The following is an 18,994-nucleotide window of genomic DNA, read 5'->3' on the forward strand; positions in this document are numbered from 1 at the left end:
ATGGGGGGCCTCTTGGTCAGCATGGATGAGTTGGACCAAAGGGCCTGTTTCTGTGCTGTCCGACCCTATGTCCCTTTTCGCCAATGCCTCCGCCTTTGAATGGATTGGTGCCATCTTCGTGCGCAGTCAACATGGTGGACCAGTTGTTTATTGATCCCCTGGGCCTGGTCTTTCTACAGAACATCGCCACGCAGGCCTTTGCGTTGGCCTCGCCCGTGCGGACGGTGATAGCGGCCCGACTTTGACAACGACCAGGAACTCGAGGTGTTCTTCAACAACATCGCCTACCGAGGCTCCTCGTCCAATCGTCTCTTCAGGTAGGTCCCCGACCCCGTGCCTTCCCACCGACCTCCCCGGCCAGGTTTAATCTCAGCGTCTGGCCCGAACCCCTCTCAACCCTGCCCTTCCCAGTACCAGTCCTTGAGGAGCTTACTGAGGACAATCTACTTCCACCACTCTCCCTGTAGTGGCAGTCGAGAGCGAGGGGGGGGGGGGCCGAGAGTGAGGGGGGGTGGCTCTGAGAGTGAGGGGGGGTGGCTCTGAGAGTGAGGGGGGGGGTGCTGAGAACAAGGGGGGGGGCGCCGAGAGTGTCCGAGAGTAGGGCGTCGCCGAGAGTATGGGGGGGCGCCGAGAGTGAGGGGGGGAGATGCCGAGAGTGAGGGGGGGTGGCTCTGAGAGTGAGGGGGGGGCGCTGAGAACAAGGGGGGGGCTGCCGAGAGTGAGGGAGGGTCGCCGAGAGTTGAGGGGGGGGGGGGGGGCTCTGAGAGTGAGGGGGGGGGGGGCTCTGAGAGTGAGGGGGGAGATGCCGAGAGTGAGGGAGGGTCGCCGAGAGCATGGGGGGGGGGGCACCGAGAGTGGGGGGTGCACCGAGAGTGGGCGGGGCACCGAGAGGGTGGGGCCCCGAGAGCAAGGGACCGCCGAGAGCAAGGGGGGGGGCCCTCACTCTAGGCAGCCCCCCTCTAGGCAGAGCGAGGGGGGGGAGATGCCGAGAGTGAGGGGGGGGCGCCGAGAGTGAGGGTGAGGGGGGCCGTCGAGAGTGAGGGGGGGGTCGCCGAGAGTGAAGGGGGGGTGGTTGCCAAGAGCAACCTGGCGGGGGGACCACCCGGGGACATTGGGCTCTCGGCAGGGGGACTGCCGAGAACGATGGGGGGTTCTGACGGGGGGGGGGGGGGGGGGGGGGGGGGGGGGGGCTGGGACCGAGAATGAAGGGGGGTGCTGGGAGGTGGGGCGTTAGCCACCGAGAACAAAGGGGGGGGCCTGGCAGGGGGGCGGTCTGCTGCCGCCTGCTGCCATAGATAGGCCTGGTTCGACACTAAGAGGTAATATATAGACTGTTCGATGACCTTTTTGTAACTTTGTCGGTGCCAGAAACTCTTGTGTACTGCTGGCGGTGCTGGCTCGACGGGCTGAATGGCCTACTCCTGCACCTATTGTCTATTGTCTATTGCCTGGGTGAGTGAGGTCTGTGCATGATTTTACCGGGCCGTATGCAAAAGCAAAGCATTTCACTGCAACTAGACACATGTCACAATAAAGTCTCATTGAATCACTGAGCAAATGCAGACTTTAGACCTGATACAACGTGCAAACAGGACATTCGGCCCACCTAGTCCGTGCCGACCAGCGATCCCTGTACACTAGCACCCATCCTACGCACTAGGGGGCAATTTACATTTTCACCAAAGCTAATTAACCTGCACACCTCCTTGTCTTTGGAGCGTGGGAGGAAAGAAGAGAAACCCGGAGAAAAACCCATTGTAATCATGTATAGTCTTTACGCTGTGATTGGATAGCACGCAACAAAAAGCTTTTCAATCGTACCCCTGGGCACGTGACAACCATACTAAACTATAAACTAAGTTACAGAAGCCAAGCCTGCATGTCTGAGGTTTACAGAGATAGGGGGCCTAACGTGGGCAAATGGGACTAGCTTAGACGGGGCACCTTGGTGGGCAGGGAAGAGTTGGGCCGAAGGGCCTGTTTCCCTGCAGCGTGAATCTATGAGTGGGTTTTCCTGAGCTCTGGCTGGTGCACTGGCTCACTCTGCTGGTAGGCGTGGGTACTGCGAGCAGGCTGACACAACAGTGAGATATCTCTGGGCTATTCATTGGAGCACTGTCCTAGGAAGCAGTGGGCCAAGTGGCTAAAGGCCAGGCAACTAAAGATCAGAGTGGCAAGGATGGGCGATTGGGATCAGGGATGGGATGTTACGGGGGTCAAGGCTAGGGGAGGGGCAGATATCTGGGAGGGTTTTCTTCTCGAGATACAGCATGGAAACAGAACCGGGGTCCAGTATGGAGAAGGGTCCTGAATCTGAAGGATCACCCATCCTTTTTTCTCCAGAGATGTTGCCTGACCCGCTGAGTTACTCCTGCACTTTGTTGTCCAATGAAAAGAGTCCATCAATCATTAATTAAATTACAAAATCTTTGAGATTTTTCTTAGTTTAGAGATGCAGTATGGAAACAAGCCCCTTCGGACTATCGATCACACTAGTCCTATGCTATCCCACTTTCACCTCCATCCCCTACACACTAGGAGCCAATTAACCTACAAACCCACGTATCTTTGGAGTGTGGGAGGAAACCCACGCGGTCACAGGGAGAACGTGCAAACTCCACGCAGAGCAGCACCCGAGGTCAGGATCGAACCACGGATCTCTGACGCTGTGAGGCAGCGTCTCTACCAGCTGCGATTAACCCTCCTGTGTTGCAGAGAAAGTCTGCCGTTCCCCTCTGTGTTATCTGGTTGTGCACTGGTCTGGTCTGCTGGAACACCAGCCGCATCAGTGGTTCAAGGTGGTCCTCAGGAGGAATGATCCTTGCCTTGGGTGCAGAGGAGGATTCACAAGGATGGGCGCCAGGACTCGAGGCCCTGAGATATCGGGAGAGGATGAGGCAGGCTAGGACATTGCTTTTTATAGAGCGTGTATAACATCATGAGACAGAATAGATTGGGTAAACGCACAGAATGGGGGGTATCAAGAACCAGGGGACAAAGGGTTTAAGGTGAGAGGGGAAAGTTTTTAATAGGAACCTGAGGGGTAAATTTTTCACACAAAGGGTGGTGGGTGTACGGAACGAGCTGCTGGAGGAGGTAGTTGAGGCAGCTTCTATTGCAATGTTTAAGGAAACATTTAGACAGGTGCATTGGATAGGACAGGTTTAGAGGGATGTGGGCCAAATGCGGGCAGGTGGGGGCTAATGTGGATGGGACATGTTGGGCGGGAATGGGCGTTGTATGACTGTATGACTAAGTCGTGCTTTGGCCAATCTACAGAGTGTCTCACCGGGAAGGAGCAGATCCGCTGATCAAGGAGGTCAACGTGGGGATGCGGCCCGAGCCAACCGGACAAAGGGACGGGTGAGGTCCAGACGCTGGGCCAGGGGTGGGGCTGTGTGTCCGCCCTTGTCGTACCCATTCCCTGCTCCCCACACGGGCTTGAACACACACTCTCACCTCGCTCCCTCCCTCTCTCCATCTCCCCCTTCCTTACCTGCTCACTCTCACTCTCCCTCCTCCCTCCCTCCCTCCCTCCTTCCCTCCCTCACTCTCTCTCGTTCTCTATTCCTATCTTCTCTCACCGTCTGTAATATCACTCCACCTCTCACTCACTCTCTTGCCCTCACTCCCTCCCTCCCTCAGTCTCGCTCTCCATTCCTCTCCCTCTCTCATCCTCTACCTCGCTGTGCCTTCTGGTCCTAGACTCTCCAACTAGTCAAACATCTTCTCCACATCCACTCACATCCACAGAACGTGCTAACTCCACACACACACGCATACACACGCACGCACACACGCACACACGCACACACACACACACACACACACACACACACAGCACCCGAGGTTGGGATTGAACACGGGTCCCTGGCGTGGTGAGTCCTCACCGGTCGGTCCTTGCGTTCCTCCCTCCGGCAGGTGCGGTGGCGACAGACTTTGATGGCGATGGGAAGCTGGATCTCATCATCGCTCATGGCGAGTCCAGGGCACAGCCTCTCTCCGTTTACAGAGTAACGCAGGTCAGTGCCACTACTCCCTGTTCCTGCCACGCAGGCAGCTGTACAACCTCCACAAGATCAGGGCCAGCACAGGCCCAGAAGAAGGGCCCGGACACGAAACAAATTGGAGGAACAGCTTCTCATATTTCGCTTGGGCAGCTTACAGCCCAGTGGTATGAATATTGATTTCTCTCACTTCAGGTAGCCCCTGCATTCCCTCTCTCTCTCTCTATCCCTCCCCCACCCAAGTCACACTAGCTTCTCGTTTTCACCCTACTAACAGATAACAATGGCCTGTTTCCTTTATCATCGTTACTTCTTTGCATATCTTTTATTCATTGTTCTTTATCTCTCCACATCACCGTCTATATCTCTCGTTTCCCTTATCCCTAACCGGTCTGAAGAAGGGTCTTGATCCGAAACATCGCCCATTCCTTCTCTCCAGAGATGCTGCCTGTCCTGCTGAGTTACTCCAGCTTTTTGTGTCTATCCCCAGAGATAATGATGATACTCTATAGATCATATAGAGGTCATATAGGTTCATGCAGCGTGGAAACAGGCCCTTCTACCCGACTTGCCCACACTGACCAACATGTCCCATCTACACCAGTCCCACCGGCCTGCATTTGGCCCATATCTCGCTATACCTGTCCTATCCATGTACCTGTCCAAACATTCTGCCTCAACTACCTCCTCCAGCAGCTCGTTCCATATACCTACCACCCTTTGTTTAAGAAAAAGTGTTTCTCTTAAATCTTTCTCCCCCTCACCTTAAACCCAAGTCCTCTTGTTCTCGATTCCCCTACTCTGGGCAAGAGACTCTGTGCGTCTACCTGATCTATTCCTCTCATGATTTTGTACACCTCTATAAGATCACCCCTCAGCCTCCTGTGCTCCACGGAATAGAATCCTAGCCTGCCCAACCTCTCCCTGTAGCTCAGGCCTTCGACCTCTGGCAACTTCCTCGTAAATCTTCTCTGCATCCTTTCCAGCTTGATAACTTTCCTATACCAAGATGGTCAGAACTTAGCACAATACTCTAAATGTGGTCTTATTTAACTGAAACATGACCTCTATATATAACTGAAACATGAGCCCATCTTCTATACTGATGAATATGTACCTGTGCACCTAGTTACACCATTCTGTGTCTATCTTCAGTGTCAACCACCATCTGCAGTTCCTTCCTACACATTTTGCCTGCACCATTGTGAAATCTCCTCAAGGTGTGTCTACTTTGAAGAGGTTCTCTGTGACGGGAATTAAGGTTTCGACCCGAAAACGTCATCTATTTCTTTTTCTCCAGAGATGCTGCCTGACCCGCTGAGTTACTCCAGCACTTTGTGTCTATCTCCAGTGATGCTGTTTGACCCGTTGAGTTACCCCAGCATTCTTTGTCTATCTGCAGTGATGCTGTTTGACCCACTGAGTTACTCCAGCACTTTGTGTCTATCTGCGGAGATGCTGTTTGACCCACTGAGTTACTCCAGCACTTTGTGTCGATCTCCAGTGATGCTGGCCGACCCGCTGAGTTACTCCAGCACTAATGTGTCTATCTCCGGAGATGCTGGCCGACCCGTTGAGTTACTCCAGCACTTTGTGTCTATCTGCGGAGATGCTGTTTGACCCACTGAGTTACTCCAGCATCCTGTGTCGTTTTGTTCCGTCCACGTTAAATCTGTGCGTCTTGTGGTTTTTTGGTTGCAGGGCTCGGGCAACAGCTGGCTGCGGGTCATTCCCCGCACCAGCTTTGGGGCGTTTGCCCGAGGGGCAAAGGTGGTGGTGTACACCAGGGGGAGTGGACCTCAGCTACGCATCATCGACGGCGGCTCGGGGTACCTGTGCGAGATGGAACCCGTCGCCCACTTCGGGCTGGGTAGGTCAGGAGAGCGCGGCCCACCCACCCACCCACCGTCTTCCGGAACCTTCCATCCCCAGCGCGCGTCCGCCACGGTCGATGCGCCCAGCAAGGGGAGGTAGGCATGAAATGCTGGAGTAACTCAGTGGGTCAGCCAGCATCTGTGGAGAAAAGGAATCGGTGGCGTTTCAGGTTGAGACTGAAGAAGGGTCTCGACCCGAAATGTCACCTCTTCCTTCTGTCTAGATTAGCTGCCCGGCCCGGCCCGGCCCGGCCCGACGAGCTACTCCAGCTTTTTGTTTCTATCTTTGGTGTAAACTGGCATCCGCATTTCCTTTCAACACTCTAGGATGCAATAGAACTCTATTTATCCCAGGAGGGAAATTGGTCTGCCAACAGTCATAAAACACAAGATACATGAAATCAAAGTGACGAGTTGAAAGGATTGGGGATGTGCAAAGATTGGGGAGGGGGGAGGGGGAGTCAGTCTCAGTCTACCCCACGACAGAAGGAGTTGTTGTACAGTTTAATAGCCACAGGGAAAAATGATCTCCTGTGGCCTTCTGTCCTGCATCTTGGTGGAACCAGTCTGTTGCTGAAGGTACTCCTCAGGTTGACCAGTGAGTCATGGAGGGGGTGAGCTGTATTGTCCAGGATGCTCTGCAGTTTGAGGAGCATCCTCCCCTCCAAGACCCCCTCCCATGAATCCAACTCCACCCCCAGGACGGAGCCAGCCTTCCTGATGTGTTTGTTAATCCTGTTGGCGTCCGCGGCCTTCGCCCTGCTGCCCAGCGCATGACAGTGAAGAAGATGACACTGGCTACCACCGACTGGTAGACCATCTGCAGCATCTTACTGCAGACGTTGAAGGAGCGGAGCCTCCTCAGAAAGTACAGCCGGCTCTGTCCCTTCTTGTACAGGGCCTCAGCGTTCCTGGACCAGTCCAGTTTACTGTCCAGGTAAACTCCAAGGTATTTGTGCTCCTTGGTAAACTGCACATCCACACCATTGATGGAGACAGGGGACAGGGGTGTTCCTCTCCTCCTAAAGTCCACCATTAGCTCCTTAGTCTTGTCGGTGTTGAGCTGCAGGTGATTCGACCCACAGCACTCAACAAAGTCGTTGACTACACCTCTGTATTCAGCATGGGGAGAGGGGATTGAGTCACAATCCCAATGGAGCCAATGGAAGCAGGTTGGGTCTTGTGGTCAGTGCTGAGGGAGCGCCGCCGCTCTGGTACTGAGTGGCAAAGGCTGGAGATGAAAAGGAGATTAAAGGGTGTTGGATAAGGTGAGAAGAGGAGGAGTGAAATGTAAAGCTGGAAGGAGGGATATGGGTGGAAGGGGATTGGGGAAGGGGAAAGAGAAGGGAGGTGAAAGAGCAATGGGGGAACGATGGGAATGGGAGATGAGCGTACAGAGGAGGGGTAAGGAGCAGGGTGGCTGGGAGGGTTGTGTGCAATGGGATGGGGGAGGGCAGGGGAAAGAGAAGGGAGGTGAGGGGGTATGGCAATGGAGGAGGCCCAGGACAGAGAGGTCAGTGTGGGAATGGGAAGGGGAGTTATAGAGTCATGGAGTGATACAGTGTGGAAACAGGCCCTATGGCCCAACTTGCCCACACCGGCCAACATGTTCCAGCTACACTAGTCCCACCTGCCCGTCCATATCCCGCCAAACCTGTCCTATCCATGTACCTGTCTCACAGTTTCTTAAACATTAGGACAGTCCCAGCCTCAACTACCTCCTCTACCAGCTTGTTCCATACACCCACCACCCTTTGTGTGGAAAAGGTTACCCCTCAGATTCTTACTAAATCTTTCCTTTTCACTTTAAACCTGTGTCCTCTGATCCTCGATTCACCTACTCTGGGCAAGAGACTGTGCATCTACCCAATCTATTCCTCTCATGATTTTGTACACCTCTATAATTTTGTACACCCCTCGTCCTCCTGTGCTGAGTAGTCCCAGCCTGCCCAACCTCTCCCTGTAGCTCAGACCCTCTAGTCCTGGCAACGTCCTCGCAAATCTTCTCGGTACCCTTTCCAGCTTGACAACATCTTTCCCATAACATGGTGCCCAGAACTGAACACAATACTCTAATTGCGGCCTCACCAACGTCTTATACAACTGTAACGTGACCTCCCAATTTCTATGCTCAATACTCCGGCTGATGAAGGCCGAGAGAGTTAGACGGTTGGCAATCACTGGATATTTCCAGTTGGTGTTTTTCCCAAAGCCCGCGGGGCATTCCCTGGGCAAAATAATCACCCACTCCATTAAGACCCAAAACCACATTGTGCCAAGCTTGGAGTTGCTTGTGTTCACACTGTGAGAATGAATTCAAGCAGTGAGCCGGGCAGAGAATTATGGAGCTGGTTCCTATTAGTAAATCTTCAGTTTTATTCTGGACAAGTAAATTAAATAGTAGTTGAACAGAGAAGGGCTGGCCTTCTATAAATCCAAACCTCCCCCCCCCCCCCCCTTAAAAATATAAGAGGACCTCATAAAAAATGCTTTAAGGATTAAATTATGCCGATGCCGTATTAAATTACAGTATCGGACAGTTAGAGCAGCATATTTTATTGAGGTAAAATAAATATGTGAAGTGCCTTTACATGTAGTGGTCATTAATTTTCTCAATTGATTTAGACACAAAGTGCTGGAGTAACTCAGCGGGGACAGGCAGCATCTCTGGAGAGAAGGAATGGGTGATGTCTCGGGCCGTGACCCACCTTCAGACTGACGAAGGGTCTCGACCCAAAACGTCACCCATTCCTTCTCTCCAGAGATGCTGCCTGTCCCTGCTGAGTTACTCCAGCACTTTGTGTCTATCTTCGGTTTAAACCAGCATCTGCAGTTCCTTTCTGTTCAACTGATTTAGGTCTTAATTTGTCACTTCCCGAGAGCCCTGTACCTTATCCATGGCCCTCTCCCAACTTTCCCAGGCAAAGTTCACGTCTCGGCGCCAGCGCCCAAAGGTCCCGGGAAATCGGGGGGAAAAAAACCCAGCAGATGTCGCAAATCCAAAACAAAAAGCAGAATGTGCTGGCAACGCCCAGGGGGTCCGGCAGCATCTGTGGAAACAGAAACCGACCCACGGTTGCTGGTCCAAGACTCTTCACCAGGACTGGGAAAGGGAGAAAACGCTAATTTTAAGTCACAGAAAGGGTCAGAAATGGAAAGATAGGCCGAGGGCCTGCAATGAGGCAGATGGGAGGTCAGGACCGCTCTCTGGCTGGTGAGAGGATGGTTCATATCATCATATCATATATATACAGCCGGAAACAGGCCTTTTCAGCCCTCCAAGTCCGTGCCGCCCAGTGATCCCCGTACATTAACACTATCCTACACCCACTAGGGACAATTTTTACATTTACATTTACCCAGCCAATTAACCTACATACCTGTACGTCTTTGGAGTGTGGGAGGAAACCGAAGATCTCGGAGAAAACCCACGCAGGTCACGGGGAGAACGTACAAACTCCTTACAGTGCAGCACCCGTAGTCAGGATCGAACCTGAGTCTCCGGCGCTGCATTCGCTGTAAAGCAGCAACTCTACCGCTGCGCTACCGTGCCGTCAGGACCGCTCTCTAGCTGGTGAGAGGATGGTTCAGTTGCACGATAACAGCTGGGAGGAAACTGTCCCTGAATCTGGAGGAGTGCGTTTTCACACTTCTGTACCTCTTGCCTGATGGGAGAAGAGGGAGTGACCGGGATGAGAGCAGTCCTCGGTTATGCTGGTGGCCTTGCCGAGGCAGCGTGAAGTGTAGATGGAGTCGATGGACGGTAGGTGTGCGTTTTCACACTTCTGTGGGTTAACTCACACCCGAGTGGAGAGTTGCCTGCGCCAGGGAGGGGGTGTTTGCTGGTCATAGAGTCTTAAAGTGACACAGCGTGGAAACAGGCCCAACTTGCCCACACCGGCCAACATGTCCCAGCTACGCTAGTCCCACCTGCTGTCTCTAGTCCGTTCCTCTCTTTATCCAACGTTGCTGATCAGACAACCTCTGCTCCACGGCTGACAGGGAAGGACGTGGCAACTCACCTGGAGGTGACCTGGCCAGGTGGAAGCTTCTCCTCCAGACCCGTGGTCCTCACCGAGCTCAACTCCACCATCGAAGTGCCCTTCCCGCAAGAGGGAGCGCAGGCTGGCAGTCTGGACATCGAGGTACGCAAACTGCCGGGCGTCCTCGCCACTCCTCGCTCCCCCACCCCCTCGCTCCCCCACCCCCTCGCTCCCCCACTCTGCCCTCAGTGACCCTCCTCACCCCAGTGATCCGGAGCAGCACAGATACTCTGTCCCTCTCTGCTGCTAACCCTCGCTGGGTGAACCTCGACAGCTCTCTTGCCACATCCAGGAGCCTCTGTGTACTTCATGGTCTCTCAACTCTGCCCCCCTCTCTCTCTCCAAACTTCTGCCTCAACCTGCCTCTGTCAACCTGCCTCTCTGTCTATCTCTCAACCCTCTCTCTCTCAACCTCCTCTCTCTCAACCTCCTCTCTCTCAACCTCCTCTCTCTCTTGCTCTCTCTCTCTCTCTCTCTCTCTCTCTCAATCTCTCTCTCTCACCCTCTCTCTCTCTCACACTCACAACCCCACTCTCTTTCACCCTCTCCCTCACTCTCAAACTCTCTCTTCTAACAGTCTTCCTACCTCCACCTATCTCTCTCTCCCTCCCTCTCTCTCTCCTTACCTCCTCCTCTCGCTACCTCTCTCCCCCTCCCCCACTCTCCCCCTCCCCCACCCAACCTCTCTGTCCCCCCCACCCTTCTTTCCTCCTCTCTCTCTCTCTCTCTCTCTCTCTCTCAACCTTTGAGTGAAAAGGTTGCCCCCCGAGGTCCCTCCACTTTCCACCGTGACTTTAAACCTGTGCCCTGTAGTTTTAGTCCAGTTGGCCCGCACGCTCGGTCTACTGCAGCGGTTCCTGATCCCGGTCAACATCTGGCTCCTGCTGGGCCTTCCTCCGTGGTCTTTGCCGCTCTTGTCTCCTCGCCCGGCCATCTTGGTGTTCCCGTGGTTCCTCCTGCAGCCGACCTTGAAGGCGCTGGAGGCTTCACCGTCCCACCGGCCCTTGCTCCTCGCGTCCGACGTCTCCGGTGGCTCCCGGTGCCCCGGTCCGCCGAGCCTGGCTTCGTGTCGCCCAGCCAGTTCCCGGTTCCGCCGCCGCGGCACCTCCCTCGCTGCCATCTAGAAGGTTCCCTATGCAGAACGTGGCAGGACGTTGCGTGATTTTACATTCCCGTTTCATAGAGTCACCGAATAATACAGCGTGGAAACGGGCCCTTCGGCCCAACTTGCCCACACCGGCCAGCATGTCCCAGCTACCCTAGTCCCACCTGCCTGCGTTTGGCCCATATCCCTCCAAACCTGTCCTATCCATGTACCTGTCCAACTGCTTCTTAAATGCTGGGATGGTCCCTGCCTCAACTACCTCGTCTGGCAGCTTGTTCCATGCACCCACCACCCTTTGTGTGAAAATGTAATCCCTCAGATTCCTATCAAATCTTTTCCCCTTCACCTTAAATCTATGTCCTCTGGTCCTCGATTCACCTACTCTGGGCAAGAGACTCCCGATCTATTCCTCTCATGATTTTATACACCTCTCTAAGATCACCCCTCATCCTCCTGCGCTCCAGGGAATAGAGTCCCAGCCTACTCAACCTCTCCCTATAGTTCAGCCCTGGCAACATCCTCGTAAATCTTCTCTGTAGCCTTTCCAGCTTGACAATATCTTTCCTATAGCACGGTGCCCAGAACTGAACACAATACTCTAAATGTGGCCTCACCTACTTCTCTAAAGACAAATGTCCTGTCTTTTTCAGTGTGGGCGAGGATTCACAGCTGACAGAAGAGGACGATGTACAGGTGAGTCATGACCTCATCGACACTCACACCCTCCAGACCCTGTCTACAGCAAAGATACTAGAGGAACAAGATGGACCAGTCCATTGAAAATCGCCTATACTGAAGTGTAGTTCGCAAAGGAGCTATTTTAGTAGGCAAAACCCGCCGTTCGTTATGCCTCTGGCAGTGTAATCAGTGTTTTGGGAGAACAGTATGTGTGATGATACCATTAAAATGCAGAATATATCTCATCTGTCAATTCACTGATTTTTGTTATTTTTCTTTTTAAACGTTTCTGCAAGTTTCTGCCTACTAAAATGGCGTCATGACATACTACGGTTTGTAGGGTCGAGTGGTCTATCTTGTTCCTCTAGTATCTTTGGTCTACAGGGAGCGAAGACTATACATGACACAATCAATCCATTCATAATTTGATAAGTAATAGGAGCAGAGTTAGGCCATTCGGCCCATCAAGTCCACTCTACCATTCAATCATGGCTGATCTATCTTTCCCTCTCAACCCCATTCTCCTGCCATGAAAATATCCATTGACTTGACCTCTACAGCCTTCTGTGGCAATGAATTCCATGGATCCACCACCATCTGACTGAAGAAATTCCTCCTCATCTCCCTCCTAAAGGAACATCCTTTTATTCTGATGCTATGACCTCTGGTCCTAGACTGTCTCACTAGTGGAAACATCCTCTCCATATCCACTCTATCCAAGCCCCTCGCTATTCGGTAAGTTTCAATGAGGTCCCCCCCCTCATCCTTCTAAACTGCAGCGAGTACAGGCCCAGTGCCGACAAACGCTCATCATATGTTAGCCCAATCATTCCTGGGATCATTCGTGTAAACCTCCTCTGGACCCTCTCCAATGCCAGCACATCCTTCCTCAGATATGGGGCCCAAAATTGTTCACAATAATTGGGAATAACGCTTAGTGCAAGATAAAGTCCATTAAAGACCAATTAAAGATAGTCCAAAATCTTGGTAAAGATTAGCAAAGATGTGCCCAAACCAGGCGACTCTGCGTGCAGGTCCCATTTTTTTGGAGATACAGCACGGAACAGGCCCTTCAGCCCACCGAGTCCACACCGACCAGCGATCCCTGCACACCAACACTAACCTACACACATTAGGGACAATTTACACTTATATCAAGCCAATTAACCTACAAACCTGTACATCTTTGGAGTGTGGTAGGAAACCGAAAATCTCTGAGAAAACCCACGCGGTCATCGGAAGAAAGTGTAAACCCCGTACTGACAGCGGCTGCCGTCAGGATCGAACCCGGGTCTTCAGCACTGCACGTGCTCGAAGGCAGCAGCTCTACCGCCGTGCCACCTTCCCGCCCTGTGTGCTGGTTTGAAGGCTAATTGGCCCTCTGTAAATTGCCTCTAGTGCGCAGGGAGTGGATAAGAAAGTGGGACAACATAGAACTAGTGTGAAGGGGTGATCGTTGGTTGGTGCGGTCTCGGTGGTCCAAAGGGCCTGTTTCCGCGCTGTATGGCTAAATACTAAAACTAGAAAACCACGAACCAAAGTCAGAAATTGAGCTGAAAACGAGGGAGCGGTGGTGTTGTAAGGGTGTGTGTTCCTGGGTGCCAGGGAGGGGTAGGTCGTGCCCAGTGTACCAGTCTCTCTCTCTCTGCCCCCCACACAGATGAGGACGAGTGCGCTCGCTTTCCCCGGCCTTGCCCCAGCAACAGGCCCACGTGCATAAACACCTTCGGGGGCTACAGGTGTCTCCCCAACAGGAGGTGCAGCCGGGGCTACGAGCCCAACGAGGACGGGACGGCATGCGTGGGTGAGTGTCCGCACCAACCTCCGCCGATGCCCAGGGTCACCCTCTCCACGGTGGGGCCAGCACCCGTGGGCCCGGGCTACAGGGTGAGGTCGGGCAGGCTCGGACTTTATTCCTTGGAGCGCAGGAGGATGAGGGGGTCATCTTTACAGAGGTGTATAAAATCACGAGGGGAATATAAAGTGAGTCTACAGAGGGTAGAGGATGTTGCCAGGATTCGAGAGGTCGAATATAATCATGAGGGGAATAGATAGGGTGAACCTAGGGCAGGGGAATCAAGAACCAGAGGACATGGGTTTAATATAAGAAAATAACTGCAGATGCTGGTACAAATCGAAGGTATTTATTCACAAAATGCTGGAGTAACTCAGCGGGTCAGGCAGCATCTCAGGAGAGAAGGAATGGGTGACGTTTCGGGTCGAGACCCTTCTTCAGACTGATGTCAGGGGGGGGCGGGACAAAGGAAGGATATAGGTGGAGACAGGAAGATAGAGGGAGATCTGGGAAGGAGGAGGGGAAGGGAGGGACAGAGGAACTATCTAAAGTTGGACATGGGTTTAAGGTGAGAGGGGAAGGATTTAATATGAACTTGAGGGGCAACCTTTTTCACACAGAGAGTGGTGGGTGTATGGAACGAACTGCCGGAGGAGGTAGTTGGGGCAGGTACAAAACAACGTTTAAAAGACATTAGGAAAGATTTTGAGGAATATGAGCACTACGTAGGCAAGTGGGACTCGTGTAAGTGGGAGATGATGGGCAGAAGGGCCTGTTTCCGTGCTGTATGATTATCAAACTCCACCGATGCCAAGGACTAGGATGTTGCAGGGACTCGAGTCTCCGAGCTGGAGGTTGGGCAGGGTAAAGCTTTATTGCTTGGAGCACGGGAGGCTGAGGGGTGACCTTATAGAGGTCTATAAAATCATGATCTGTTATCACTTCACAATGCCTCGGTAAGGCCACTTCACTCTGAAGAAGGGTCCCGACCCGACACGTCACCCACCCTTTTTCTCCAGAGATGCTGCCTGACCCGCTGAGTTACTCCAGCACTTTACGTCTATTTTTGGTATAAACCAACGTCAGCAGTTATTGGTTTCTAGTCTCACCCCGGTCACTCCCTCTACCCTTCATGTTCCTCCAAATCTTTCCTAATGTCTTTTAAATGTTGTTGCAGTACCTGCTCCAACTACCTCATCAGGCAAGAGGTACACTAGTGTGAAAAACGCACACCTCCAGATTCAGGGACCGTTTCTTCCCAGCTGTTATCAGGCAACTGAACCATCCTATCACAAACTACAGAGCTGTCCTGAGCTACTATCTACCTCATTGGAGACCCTCGGACTATCTTGAATCAGACCCTACAGGACTTTATCTTGCACTAAACATTATTCCCTTTATCCTGTAACTGTACACTGTGAACTCTACATTGTAATCATGTACAGTCTTTCCGCTGAAAGACACAAAAAGCTGGAGTAACTCAGCGTGGCAGGCAGCATCTCTGAAGCGATGGAATGGGTGACATTTTGGGTCGAGACTCTTCTTAGTCTTTCCGATCACTGGGGATAGCACGCATCAATAAACCTTTCACTGTACCTCGGTACACGTGACAATAAACTGAACTAAAACAAAAACAAAACTGCCTTGATTCCCCTAACCTGGGTGAAAGACTCTTTGCATTCACCCTATCTATTCCCTCATGATTTTGTACACCTCTTTTAGATCACCCCTCACCCTCCTGTGTTCCAAGGAATAGAGTGCTCGTCTGCTCAACCTCTTCCTACAGCTCAGGCCCTCGGGATCTGGCAACATCCTTGTGAATCTTCTCTGTATTCTATCCAACTTAATAGAAACATAGAAACATAGAAAATAGGTGCAGGAGTAGGCCATTCGGCCCTTCGAGCCTGCACCGCCATTCAATATGATCATGGCTGATCATCCAGCTCAGTATCCTGTACCTGCCTTCTCTCCATACCCCCTGATCCCTTTAGCAAAAAGGGCCACATCTAACTCCCTCTTAAATATAGCCAATGAACTGGCCTCAACTACCTTCTGTGGCAGAGAACTCCACAGACTCACCACTCTCTGTGTGAAGAATTTTTTTCTCATCTCGGTCCTAAAAGACTTCCCCCTTATCCTTAAGCTGTGACCCCTGGTTCTGGACTCCCCCAACATCGGGAACAATCTTCCCGCATCTAGCCTCTCCAACCCCTTAAGAATTTTATATGTTTCTATAAGATCCCCCCTCAGTCTTCTAAATTCCAGCGAGTACAAGCCCAGTCTATCCAGTCTTTCCTCATATGAAAGTCCCGCCATCCCAGGCGGGATGCCTGGCATCTTTCGTGTGGCAGGGCAACCAACACTTCCAACATTTTATTTTACTCAAGATTTGCAGATTGATCGTTCTCTGTAAAATGCCCCTAGTGTGTAGGGGCTGGATGAATACGTGGGATAGAACTAGTGTGAATGGGAGATCGATGATAGCCGTGGACTCGGTGGACTGAAGGGCCTGTTTCAGCACTATATTAATTTAATTTAGTTTAGAGGTATTAATGGTCAATCAATGACCATTGATAACTAAACTACACTTAGTTTAGAGATATCAAAGGTCATTGATTGATATCTCTAAGCTAAACTATACTAAACTTACTAGACTAAAAAGTTTAGTTTCTAGTTAGTCTATTTAATTTAGTTTAGTTTAGTTTAGATATTCTTAATGGTCATTGATTGACCCAAACTAAGCTAAAGATCTGAATTCTTGGTGTCTGCCATTTATCTGCTGTCTTCTCCCTTCTTTCCTCTCCTCCTCTCTGACCAGCTCAAGTTGCGTACTTTGGAGGAGGGTTGTCGTCATCCGTGCCTCCCGCTTGCCCTCTCTACCCGCCCGTTGTGCTGCTGTCTGGCTTGGTCTGCTGGCTCCGTGCCTGAACTCCTCTCCTGCCCCCCCCCCCCCACGACCACCTGACACTCCGACCCCTCTGTCTTCCACTGCCGGAGCTGTCAAAGGTTTGAACTGAACTGAAAGCAACAAATCGAAAAAAGAAAGAAAACCCACAGCAAACGTTCTCTCTGTTGGCTGGTGGCCTCTCGCTGGTCGGCGCAGACACACTCCGGATAAATTGGCCGACCGAGGAGCCCACGACCGTCCATCGAGCAAGGGGTCTCCCTGCACAGCCCGGCCCCTGTGGTCAGCTCCAAGCCCACGTGGTGTGACACCAGAGGGATAAACGCAAAGGCCAGTCAGTGGTGACCAGAGGAACCTTCACACACACACTCCTGATGCACACCCAACATGCACACACACACACACCCTTGTACACACACATACATACATACATGCTTAGACACATAAAATGCACACACACACACCCTTGTACACACACATACATACGTACATGCTTAGACACATAAAATGCACACACACACACATCCTTGTACACACACATACATACATGCTTAGACACACACATACACACACACATCCTTGTACACACACATACATACATGCTTAGACACACACATGCACACACAAACATACACACACACGCACACACATTTATCCATACCGACACACTCACACATTCACTCACACCCATATTCACTCATACATTCACACACACACACGCACACTATCTCTACACTAAGCTTAATAAAGGTATATTGGGTGGGATAGTTGTGACCAGCGTTGGTTGGCTGTGGGGACAAGGTGTGGCGGATGGCCGTACGTGCCGAGGTCTGGTCCCCTGCGTCGCTCTGTGCGGGATCGGGCATCGAAACCGGCCGCTGTCTCCAAACCCTGTCCGATGGTGTTCCTCAGCCCTGTGGCATTAGAGCAGCCTGGGCTGGAGCTGTCCCTGGTACTGAAAGACCCCGTCTCTTGGCACCAAGGTCAGGAGGAGCATCGCATGGAGTCTCGGACACAACTGCAGACAGATGCATCGCGAGGTCGCCGGCTAATGCACGGGTGGCGTCATTGACGGTGGACGTGTCATGCAACAAAGCTGGTGTCACCCCTCCCCTCCTCACCCTCGCCTGCAGGACATCATGGGCTGGGGGCCAACACAAGGACCTCTCCAGCAATCCCCACCCCACCAGTCATCACAACCTCAGATGCCCTCAACTCCGCTTCTGTGCCTGATTCCCCTCATCCTCAATCTCTCCAATATTTACCTAGAGAGAGTCAAGAGTGTTTATCGGCAAATGTCCCAAAAAAGAACAAATAAGTTCTTACTCGCAACAGCACAACAGATATGTAAACATAGAACTCCGTAAACCCCCAGAATAAACAAGCAAAAAAGTTCAGTATATATATATAAAAGCAAAAATAGTGCAAAGATAAAAACAATGCCCCCAGGTCTATATTGTTCAGACCCTGTTTGGAGGTTGGAGGTTGTAGTGTTTAATAGCCTGATCGTTGTAGGGAACAAGCTGCTTCTGAACCTGGACATTACGGTTTTTGGGCTCCCGTACTTTCTTCCCGATGGCAGGAGTGAAACAGAGCATGGCCTATCATCCATCTTATTCATACATTTATCTATCTACCTACTCATTTACTTATCCACTTATTTATTTATTTATTCGTTTGTTCATTCATTCATTAATCTATTTATTTATTTCCTCATCTGTCTACCCATTGGTTTATTTATCTATTTATTTATTTATCTAGTTAGCTGACATGGATAGAAAATTGGTTGACAGACAGAAAGCAAAGAGTGGGGATAAATGGGTCCCTTTCGGAATGGCAGGCAGTGACCAGTGGGGTACCGCAAGGTTCGGTGCTGGGACCCCAGCTATTTACGATATACATTAATGACTTAGATGAAGGGATTAAAAGTACCATTAGCAAATTTGCAGATGATACTAAGCTGGGGGGTAGTGTGAATTGTGTGGAAGATGCAATAAGGCTGCAGGGTGACTTGGACAGGTTGTGTGAGTGGGCGGATACATGGCAGATGCAGTTTAATGTAGATAAGTGTGAGGTTATTCACTTTGGAAGTAAGAATAGAAAGGCAGATTATTATCTGAATGGTGTCAAGTTAGGAAGAGGGGATGTTCAACGAGATCTGGGTGTCCTAGTGCATCAGTCACTGAAAGGAAGCATGCAGGTACAGCAGGCAGTGAAGAAAGCCAATGGAATGTTGGCCTTCGTAACAAGAGGAGTTGAATATAGGAACAAAGAGGTCCTTCTACAGTTGTACCGGGCCCTGGTGAGACCGCACCTGGAGTACTGTGTGCAGTTTTGGTCTCCAAATTTGAGGAAGGATATTCTTGCTATTGAGGGCGTGCAGCGTAGGTTCACTAGGTTAATTCCCGGAATGGCGGGACTGTCGTATGTTGAAAGGCTGGAGCGATTGGGCTTGTATACACTGGAATTTAGAAGGATGAGGTGGGATCTTATTGAAACATATAAGATAATTAGGGGATTGGACACATTAGAGGCAGGAAACATGTTCCCAATGTTGGGGGAATCCAGAACAAGGGGCCATAGTTTA

General features: G+C 51.5%; 1 pseudogene across 1 annotated transcript in view; it reads left to right on the forward strand.

Annotated features, from left to right (window-relative positions):
• The window catches only part of LOC144600824 (cartilage acidic protein 1-like), a 122,483-nt pseudogene extending 104,047 nt beyond the window's left edge, over nucleotides 1-18,436 (forward strand). The window contains exons 4-11 of the transcript XR_013548187.1: nucleotides 180-317; nucleotides 3,280-3,368; nucleotides 3,922-4,022; nucleotides 5,709-5,877; nucleotides 9,884-10,026; nucleotides 11,680-11,722; nucleotides 13,368-13,511; nucleotides 16,321-18,436. The product of XR_013548187.1 is annotated as a cartilage acidic protein 1-like (transcript). The remainder of the gene's footprint in view (nucleotides 1-179; nucleotides 318-3,279; nucleotides 3,369-3,921; nucleotides 4,023-5,708; nucleotides 5,878-9,883; nucleotides 10,027-11,679; nucleotides 11,723-13,367; nucleotides 13,512-16,320) is intronic.
• Nucleotides 18,437-18,994: the final 558 nt, after the last annotated feature.

The sequence above is a fragment of the Rhinoraja longicauda genome, chromosome 16, assembly GCF_053455715.1.
Source record: "Rhinoraja longicauda isolate Sanriku21f chromosome 16, sRhiLon1.1, whole genome shotgun sequence".
NCBI classification, from domain to species: Eukaryota; Metazoa; Chordata; class Chondrichthyes; order Rajiformes; family Arhynchobatidae; genus Rhinoraja; species Rhinoraja longicauda.